This window comes from Sinocyclocheilus rhinocerous, unplaced genomic scaffold (genome assembly GCF_001515625.1).
Source record: "Sinocyclocheilus rhinocerous isolate Xijiao unplaced genomic scaffold, SAMN03320098_v1.1 scaffold62, whole genome shotgun sequence".
Lineage (NCBI taxonomy): Eukaryota > Metazoa > Chordata > Actinopteri > Cypriniformes > Cyprinidae > Sinocyclocheilus > Sinocyclocheilus rhinocerous.
The window spans coordinates 2,993,195-3,004,012 of record NW_015656585.1 but is presented as its reverse complement, the minus strand read 5'-3'; positions in this window follow the sequence as shown (position 1 = coordinate 3,004,012).

Here is a 10,818-nt window from a genome sequence, read left to right as displayed (position 1 = left end):
AAATATTAAGTTTACTTGAGCATTAGATGAAATCTCTAATAACCAATATGGTACTGTTATATTGTGCCCCACTATTTGAATGAAAAAACTAAGAATGAGGTAAATCATGTTGACACAAACTGAAATAATCCTGGCAAGGGCTTCATATTTTCAAATGTATATGACTTCTCGCTCTTGTTTCTCACACTGATGGTATCTTCAATGGAAGAACATCAACATTCTCCATAGCAGCGCACACACACATATACACAACTGCAGCGAGGTTAACAAAGACATCTGTGACTCACCAATCGTGTGAACCGAGGGAGACACGTGCAGCCAGCTGAGGTTGAGAAGTGTGGGAAGGAAATCAAAAGAGGCCCTTCAAGAGGCCCACCGGCCAGTGGCAAGTGCACAAGCCTGCTGAATTATGAATTAGCTGCTGATATCCTGTGACTGAGGCAGGGAGTAAGCACTTCCTTTCAGGGCCAGAGAGGAGCTTGAATACTCGTGCATTATTCATGGTCCAAATGCGCTTGTTATAAGGACTCGATATTTGGAGTCAAGTGTAAGATTATCTTTCCACTGTATGAAAATATTGCAGCCTTTTGTAACATTAGAATTGAGCAATTGGCAATACAGAAGGACTCTGTATGGCAGGACACATCAGATGTACAGTATTTGTGTAGAGTCTGTGCTTTATTTCTCTCTGGGAATTTCTGTTTGACTGCAGGGATTGGCAAGTGTGGTTTTTACAGGTTAGGTCTGGGGTTTACATTAGCCATACTGTAGAGAAATGTGCCTAAAGTTAACTCTCAGATGTCAAATTTCTAGGGGTCAAATTGCATGTTTGCTTTCTTAATACTTCCATGTATGTGGAAAACTACTCCCAGCACCTGTCTACTTAAGCTAAATAAATTATCTCGACAAGGTTACTATACATTTACTCATTTTGAAACAGTTGTCAATTTACACATGCAGAAAAGAAGCCTGGGCCTCCCACAAGACTCACTTCAGTTAGGAGCCAAGTCGGCTCCAAGAAAACACAAAACCACATCTCCCCATCGCTTGCTTGATAACCGCTAATCCATGTGTTTCATACATTAGAAGCTTTTGCTTCAGTTTGTTCTGCTTCTTCAACTGCCAAGTCCGCTTTTATTTTGCTCTCCGCATCCCATTGCTTTGAAATACAGGACATTATACTGAAGTCCAGGGATTTCTCTAATTGGCCTTAATTTGGCTTGTGCGACTTGTGTGGAGTTGAAGACAGTATTCCTTTCAAATGTAGCCACATTGTTGGCTGTGTCTGAAACCTGGGCATTGCTGCCCAGTCAGTCACTTAATAATGATGTATGTCTATTGAAGGTGCTATGATTTCAGACATTTCACTATAATATCATGTCTATATAAAACCAATCCAAATCCGCATGAGAGACAAATTAAATGTTTAGTGACTTAATGCATATTTCTGCATAGAAAAGGAGTCTAAATGAATAAATAAATAAAATGTATTTATTTCAAAAGCTCCATCAGGAAGGGCAACCGTAAAGGGATAGTTCACCCAAAATAAGAATGATAATTCTTCTGTGGAATACAAAATAAAAAAGAAAGTCATGCAGGTTTGAAAAGACATGAGGGTGAGCTAAAATATATATTTAAATATGAGACAAAATTAAGACTCTCCACACCTATCTGCCATGATATGAAATCAATTAGAGCATGCTTGCTAAAACCTTTCCTTCTATTTGTATATTTATTACACAATGCACATGTACTGGGGAGTCATAACTCACAATACCTTTGATTGAGTTTAAAGGGAACGTTCATCCAAAAATTAAGTCTGTCATTAATTACTCACCCTCATGTCGTTTCAACCCAAAGACTACAGAATACCTAAGACGTGTCACTCGTATAGTTATGAATGGGGAGAAATGCAACGCTCCATATGGTTGCTCTATCAAAGGAAGCCCCGCCTTCTAAATAAAAGAGCCAATCGCTAATTGGTAAAGTCATCACATCACTGTATCTGCTGTTAGAAGTCCTGGTTGCTATAGAAACAGTCAGCGTTCTGAGACGTGCGCTTAGCACTGCGCATGCACACTGGCTGGTCTAGCCTGAAAAATAAGCTTTTTAATGCTATTTGAGCAAAAGAAACATTTATGAGACGGCCGTTGTTAGATTTCATTGGTGATTTCAAAAATTAAATTTAAGCTTGGCGAACAGTTTTGGAGAATTTGATGTTTCCCCATTTAAAGAGCTGCATTTGAATGCCCTATATGTGTTTCAAAGATGGCCGCCGAGTGAAATGACTTGCCTTAAAGGGACTTTGTTCCAAACCTGAAAGACCTTTGTTCATCTTCGGAACACAAATTAAGATATCCGAGAGTTTTCTGACACTCCATAGACAGCAATGTAACTATCACGTTCAAGGCCCAGAAAGGTAGTAAGGACATCGTTAAAATAGTCCATGTGACATCAGTGGTTCAACCATAATTTTATGAAGCTATGATAATACTTTTTGGAGAATGGAGAAAACAATTCTGTCTATGGAGGGTCAGAAAGCTCTCAGATTTCATCAAAAATATCTTAATTTGTGTTACAAAGATGAAATAATGTCTTGCGGGTTTGGAATGACATGAAGGTGAGTAATTAATGACACAATTTAAATTTTTGGGTGAACTACTGTATCCCTTTAAGCTCAATGTGGGTCAGAAAGGCTCTACTTCAAGTTAATACAAATTAACCCGCAGAATATTAAAATGCAAGCCTAAATTAAACAAAAAAATAAATAAATAAAACATTCTCTTCACACAGCTATAAAAATAGGGATTTTTAAAAAAATTATATTTTGTAATATAATGCAAACACTTTCATACAAATACTTTTGAGGGCAACTGAACCGTATGTCCACATGTTATGTGACCATTTGTTTGTGCCTGAGATATCAGTAGTTGTGTTAAAGATGGGGTCTATGGCTGGGCAACGTAAGCAGAAAATGGTTACCAAGAGACATTACGTTCGCTGAAACGTTAGAAGAAAAGCAGTAAAAATGAGGCTCCTTCTCTGACCACAATGACTAACCATGGGTGGCCACTGAATTGGTTGTCTGACTCAATACAACCTACATCTTTAATATCACTGCAAAGCCTGGAGACATCAAGCCTCTACTTACAGCACAATTATGAGTGCACATGCTACATGATTAAGACTGATTTTTATTTTCTTAAGTAGAACAATGGCTTACTGTTCAACATTTCAACAGAATCACCATAGTGGGCTACAGTCCCTGGCCCTTCACACAGAAATAAAAATGGGGCTATATAAATATTGTTATTCCTAAAGAGAGTGTCAGGTTAAAGTCCACCACACACAATCCCCTCATTCAGCCTGAACCTATCAGTTTTATTTCATTGCAGGGTGTTGTTATTGCGTGGTGAGGATCACTGCAGACTTATGCTTTGACTCTTATGGCTAGGCATGATTACACTGGATAACTTACCGCGAAGATAATGAATGTGAATATGTCAAAGTGGTTATTTGGCATTTAGCAGAGCTTTTTATCCAAAGCCAGTGGTTAGTATCATTTTGTCAGCTTTTATTACATTTCTCATAATTTCAAACAGAATCCAGTGTTTACTGGTTTGTTTCATTTGTATCTCAGCACTGTTACATAATTGTGGTTATCATAGATGTTATTGATTTTTAGAAACAGAGTACAAAGTTGGGGGGAAATGACAAGTACTTCATTACATCAAAATATGCAAGATATTTATAATCAGTACAGACACAGAAAAAAATACATTTATAATCAGTACAGTCAGGACCATTCAAACCTACATAAAATTATATTTTTGAGCCGAATGGATTTTGAATTCCAACAATTACACAAACTAATAAAAAAATAATAATAATAATTTGTATATGTGTATGTCAGGATTTGAATCATGGACTCTTTGCACACTAAACAAAAATACAAAAATGGCCCAGTAGACTAATATAGCAAACTATGTATTAGGTAAACGTTTTTCTTTCTTTCTTTTTTTGGTCTAAAAGTGGGTCTAAAACTTGTGTTTCCTCAAAAAGATAGATGATAGAATTTATATTTTTTTGTTTAAAAGAATACATTAATTGAAAATAAGAATAAAAATTTAAAAAGAAGAGTAAAATTAAAAAAAGAATATAATTTAAAAAAGAATACAATTTAAAAAAAGAAGAATACAATTTAAAAAAAGAAGAATACATTTGAAAAAAGAAGAATAAAATATAATGAATGAATGAATGAATGAATAGGTGCAAGTGTCCTATATAGAACGTATGTAATATCTTGTTGAGATAACAACGATGACAGTGCTGTTGTATTGACATGAGTGATAGTACAACTGGGTAGTGCATAACTTCTAGGCCTGTCGCAATAATCAATATATCGACTTATCGCGCAATATATGTCCATGACCTCAATAATTTTTGGTGACGCAATATATCGCACATTATATTTACTTAAAAATAATGTCACCATGTTTTGTACATTCCACTTGTGCCTGTGTCTTTTGCAGCTTCTCGTACATAACGTGGTGTAGTCATGAGGTGCTAGTTCACATTTAAAAAGTGCTTCTACAAAAAAGTTTCATCTGCAGATATGGTCTTGTTTAGGGATCTGTGCCTTTGTGCATACGGACATCTGACTGCTAAGTAGTAATTGTGTTTCTTAGCACTAGTGTGCACCCTTCATCTACAGAGAAAAGAAGGTCAGGAAAAAATCTCCCTTCTTGCATTATTATGCTGTTACATTAAAAAATGGCAATAATATCGCTTATCGTAATTATTTCTGGGGCAATATATCGCACAACAAAAAGTTGTTATCGTGACAGGCCTAATAACTTCTAGTCCCATTTAACTCTTAGACCTCCAATTGCTCAGTAATCCCCCTTACAACTGCACAGTAAATGGTAGCATAGGCTCTTTCTATGGTTCAATGTCCAATTTTTCAAAATTAAGATGATCTTGGTCATAGAATGCAGTAATTATAGTCTGATGGCTGCAAATGCCCCACGATGAGCAGTTAAATAATAGCTAGACATACAAGTAACCTTTGAAAAGAGATTATCTGGGTAAAATTCCTCACCATAAGAGAGAGACAGGAAGATGTTATTGCAGGGCCGTGGAACAGCCAGACGCTCTTGAGAAAATGAGAACAGAAGGGAAAGGAGATTCTTTGACCAGTATTGTAAGTTAACAACTGTATGGCTTTCATTGTGTTATGATTCAGTGCTGGTAGGATTACAAATAACTTGCAATTAGTGAAAATCAAGTATTAAATAAGGTCTATATGTTTAAATAAATAAATAAACTGGTGAAAGAAAGCAAAGATTACTAATTAAAAACATTTTATTACATTGATTTAGATTGTGTTTAATTAAAGCATAAAAGCCATTTTTGCCAAGCAGCAGAAAGCAGAAACTGAGAAAGCTCTATTTTGAGAAAGCACATTACTATTGGACTGATTACTAAAGTCTAATTTATCACTAAATCTAAATACTACAATTAGTTAAAATAGTTTAGAGACATATTTGGTTTAAAGGTCAAGGAATCCAGAAGTCAGCAGTGGGCTGCCCCTAAATATAACTCCAGCTGGAACTATCCTGAAGGTTTCATAATTCATAATGAATCCAAAAGCCTTTCACTCGAACACAGTTTATCCATTTACATTTATAACCATAGAGTTGGACTTGTCATCCCTCACATTAAGAATGGGCCTGTGTCAAATGAATCCTCAGAATCAGTGCTTTTCACTTTATGGATTGCTTTTCGCAGTGGCTCCTCAATGATTTAACTGGGTGTCTTGCAGCTGGGATGGTGAAGGGAAAGCAATCTACGTCTACCCTACTTAATTTCAAGCAATAAACATCAAATACACTGAAAAATTGGATAAATAAAATAAGGACTAGGAACGTGCATGGGAATGCAAACATGACATTTATGGCAGACCTTGTGGGAAGGAGACGTGAGTGACATCTCTCGAGGGATATAAGACAGCTTCACTTTGTTTTATTAAAAAAAAATAAAAAATCTGCAGACTGTCATGAATTAATTAATCATAACCAAAGTAATTGTACTAAATATGCACTAAATATTAACTCTCTTTAACACTCAATATGATGGCGTAATTTCAAGTCCATGCCTGTAGTTTGTAGAATGTGTATTCATATTAACTAGACCAACCTGTGCTAGAAAGTCCTATTTCCTACGTTCTGATGTTCATTCTTTTGTGCTTTAAGTAAATATGAAAAGGCGATCGGTTCACGTGCCACTTGAACTGAGGCAATACAGTGATCTGTCATGACACATTAAAGAGCCACAAAACGGTATTTATTGTTTACATTTCTTACAAAAAAAAATATTTTCTGTCGGCGCGTTGTCAGTTTCCTATTTGCTTCGCGATGTATTTTTTACTGAGTGAGAACATGATGTGCAGTGTGAGTGCGCCATGGCATGCAGGACATAGCAACAGTAACTAAGGGGGCAGGTTTTTGCGAAGGGTCAATTGTAAGATTTTATTGCTGATTTGAAAGATGTAATTGGAATGTAATCTTGACTGAGATTTTTGAGGATTTCCCTTTGTTTTCCTCTTTTAAATGCAGTGACTGAATGAACGGAGTTGCCTTAAGTTGACTCAAATGCTGGAAATAACTCTCTGCCTATTTCACACAAATACTTAAAAATAAAATACTTTAATAATCTTTAATAGTGAGATTGAAAGTTTTAAAAACCAAAACTTAACACTTTGAACATCTATCTTGAAAGGCTTGAAGCGGGAAGTACTATAATAAAAGTATAAAGAAACCATCAGGCCGGAGATAGTCTGCGTGTTGGATATAGGTACTCAAGAATGAAAATGCATGAAAGAAAATAATTTACAAAATCAAAGAATAACAAAACAGGAGCTTGATAAGACATCAGCATGGGAAGAGGACAAAAATGCCACTGACACACAAAAGCCTGGCATGTCCCATCAGCACTAAAGATCAAAATGACTTCAGCTCTAGCAAAATAAAGACTGCAACACAAGCAAGGGGTCCCCAGCGAGAGGTTCGCAATTATTGCACCTGGCCAAAATAAGTGACAGACTTGAAAGCGCTTTAAGAGAGGACTGTAACTTTATTGTCTTCCTGCAGTTTTCTGATTCTTTGAACCCTGGTATGAAAACATTCATTTAAACCCCTAGCACTGACCCATACCTTATTAGTTTGTCTACCATCACTTTGAATTTAATCAGACATTCAACACAGATCTCACCTGAAGTCACCACTTATTGAATGTGACAATAGAGGAACATTAGCAGGCCTGCACAACACAGTCAGGCCATTGAGGACTGCAGTGACCTGCTCACTGTAAAGGAAGCCGTGTGGACAATTTCCAAGACAAACGCTCTTCGACCTGTTCAGTGTCCTCATAGGCTGGACTGTAATGGCTACAACAGGGGCTTAATTTTGTTGTCATCCCCAGGAAGTCAGCAGGGGAAAAAAAAAACAACAACAGAGACCCTTGTCAGTGGTGAGGACACTTGGACTGCTATTATTAATAGTAGCGTTGCCATGACAGTGAACAGTCCAGGCCCTTGTATAGCTGTCTTTTATTCCACAGCCCCGTCCTAAGCTTATGAAATATGTAGAACGCAAACAGAGGTGGGGTTGATGTGCTTCCACCTCTACTAACCGCTACATGTCCATGGCTATTACTGATTTATAAGATGTACAGAATAAGTGCCAAAATGGGCCTTCATCTTTTCCACTCCTCTTCACACGATATAAGGCACTTCTGCAGCCCAATGTTTACATAAAAACCCTCTGCAAAAGATATAATGCAGAGGAGAAAAGAGTTGAAATTAGTCCAGAGCAAGGGCAAAATTACATTGAGAAGTGTTTGGATGTCTCAAGTTTTTACAGTAATTTTGTCTAGCCACTGGGAGTAAAAGTGAAAAAAAAAAAAAGTCTCAAATTGGGTCTGCACAAAGACATGCTATGAGGGATCTGGCACTCTTATAGAGTCCAGTGTTTTAAAAGCAAGTCAGTGTAAGATTATTAGAGTTATAAATATCAAAATTCTCAATATAACTAAAATGTATTAATTGAATCAATCAACACTGGCCCTGTCCAAAGCGAACAGATCTTTTCTTCTTTTCTTGTGACGTCCAGCCAAGTGAAATGGTTTATTTAAAAAAAAAAGTAATAATACTTGGGGGCTTGGTTCTATGCATCAGTTTCATTGCAGAAAATCTGCCTACTATACATGAGATGAACACAACTGTACATCGAAATGCACCCAAAATGTACACCTGGTGGTCTATCCGTTCTGCAAGTTAATGCAAGACCCTCTGAGACTGACTAATGAGAGTGAACCTCCGCAGCTCTGCCTTGGGAGAAACATGGCCCAGTGCACTGAGCAGACACGGAAAAGAAGCAAATCGATGTAGGTCTTATAACCTCCGTTAGATAATACATTGGTACTTGTGCATGTCAAAGTTTCCAGAGTGCTGCCTTTTTTTTCTAGTTCTAAGCAGAGTGTGGGAGCGTGATTGTAGCCCATGTGGTACAAGGTAATTCAAATGCCATTAATCAACATCCTTGTGGTAAACAAATTGAACAGTGTTTTCCCTGGTGGTGGAATCAACTAGAAAGGTTTCTGATTGACCATAGGTCACCACATATACAGCTTTCCCTAAAACCAGGGGCACAACAGTCATTAGTGAGTTTATAGCAATTTCCACATTTGTGTCCCTAACTTTTTGGAAAATCGTTGTATTGTTGAGCTACTACTGCTGCACAAAATCATGCTGGAGATGACAGAGGTAAGCGAGATACCCAAAAAGATGTGCACGCCAGTGTGAGAGTTTTTTGGAGTCTGTAAAAAAGACACATCAGTCTATAGAAAGTGCCAATCAACAGTTTTCTTGTGTTTTTTTGTGTACTTTTGTAAAATTGTAGTTAAAAACTCTTCCTTGCCTCCCTACACTCATATGTTGAGTCAAAAATTGCTTACAGATATCACAGTAATATAGTTACTGTGAATTATTCTGGCCACTATAATCAGGCAGTGAAAATTTGATGTTGTGACTAGTGTACATTGTGTTGCATTTTGCATGGCAACTCAAATAAATATGTTGACAAAATAACAATAAGTTGAAATTATTTCATAATTTTAATATCGTAAAGGCTTTGCACTATTAAAAAAAGTTCAATGTAATGTACAAAACACTCATTCTAGCAACAATGCAAACAATGCAACATTACAGTAATATTAGCACTGAAGTTCTCAGATGTTATTTGTCATTACCAGTTACCAGTAACTGATTACCGGTCAGTCGAATATTAGGAAATATCTGACCACTGAATGCACAATCAAAATCAAATATTCCAGAGAGCCATGTAATAAAAAAATGGTTAAGCAATGATATTTGTATCAAAGACCCTTTAATCGGCTCAGAGATTCTGACAACTTGGAGATTTTACTGCAATGTAGGTCAGCGCTTCCCTGCCACTCTCTTCGTATCTCTTTCAACATCAATCGAGTTTCTCCAACAGCCACTGATGATTTCCAGCATTACGAGCGAGATGCGCTGACAGAAGCCTTGCCAGGAAGACCTCAAATGGATAACCACTAGGTCGCGGTCCATGAGCTCCACTACCGTCTCAATGCCAGGCCTCCCTCCATGCCATGCACAGAGCAGCTGCCCTCAAGACTGAAAGAGAGGGAGGGGGCAACTCTCGTCCTCTTATCCACCATCTGTCTGCAGGAGGGCTCGGGTGGTGTCTGCCAGAGGAAGCGCGGGCCACCTCGACATTTGAAAGTGCCAAGGAGCGGGCCCTTAAATCACTGTCGCAGCTTCCACCTCTGTGATTGATCAGCTTCATTTAGCAGGAGCAGCCAACACACTGGGAGGGTTTGTCCCAACGTACTTCTACCCGAATCTGGAACACAGTACAAGGCAAACACAGAGACACTAACAGCTGCAACAGCAATGGGGTTTCCCTCTCAAACACTCATTATCACTCACTTAGATCACTTCTGGCCAAAGCAGAGGCAGCAACGGTTGTAGTTTTTGTTAAGTTGATGCTTTGGCTTTTTCACAGCAGTTGTTGGTTGTATTAAGGTTTTATATATAGATAGTCTGAACGGCAACGAACTACATGAAATCCAATTTGTGCAAATCTGTTTCGAGCTACATTCGTATGTGGTTTGGAATCCTATTAAAATCGCATTCCTGGAAATCAGTTTCAGTCTGACTGGTCAGATCAGATTTAGCATAGCTTTTTCACGTCCTCACGCCACGTAAAATGTAAACACGTCAGACGTTTTTGTAGAAAACATATTAAACGTCTTTGCTAAAAACAAGCTTGTGCTGTTGCGAACTGCAAGTCAACCGGAAAAGACAATATACTACTAGTATACGCACCTCTTTGAGTGTTCAAATCAGCAGAGACGGCACGGCAGTAGGGTTGGGTACCGAAACCCGGTACCAATATGGCACCGGTATGTAACCGGTATGTACTAGAACCGAATCAGAATGCAGATTTTGGTGCCTCATTTCGTTGCCATGCCTGAGCTATAGATTGAAGTATTTGTCCTCTGGTTCTCCGAAACAGACGTAAGAAGCATCATCACCGGCACCACACGTGAAAAATAATTTCCCGACTGAGAAAATGCACGTAAACTCAAGTCGGAAATCTCTAATAATACAAATCCAACAAATCTTTGTAGTAACGCGAGTGTCCATGTTGTTTTCACATTCCAACTTAAGCACAACTCGGGAAATGAGAGCATCCGAGGAGCATGTCAATGCAA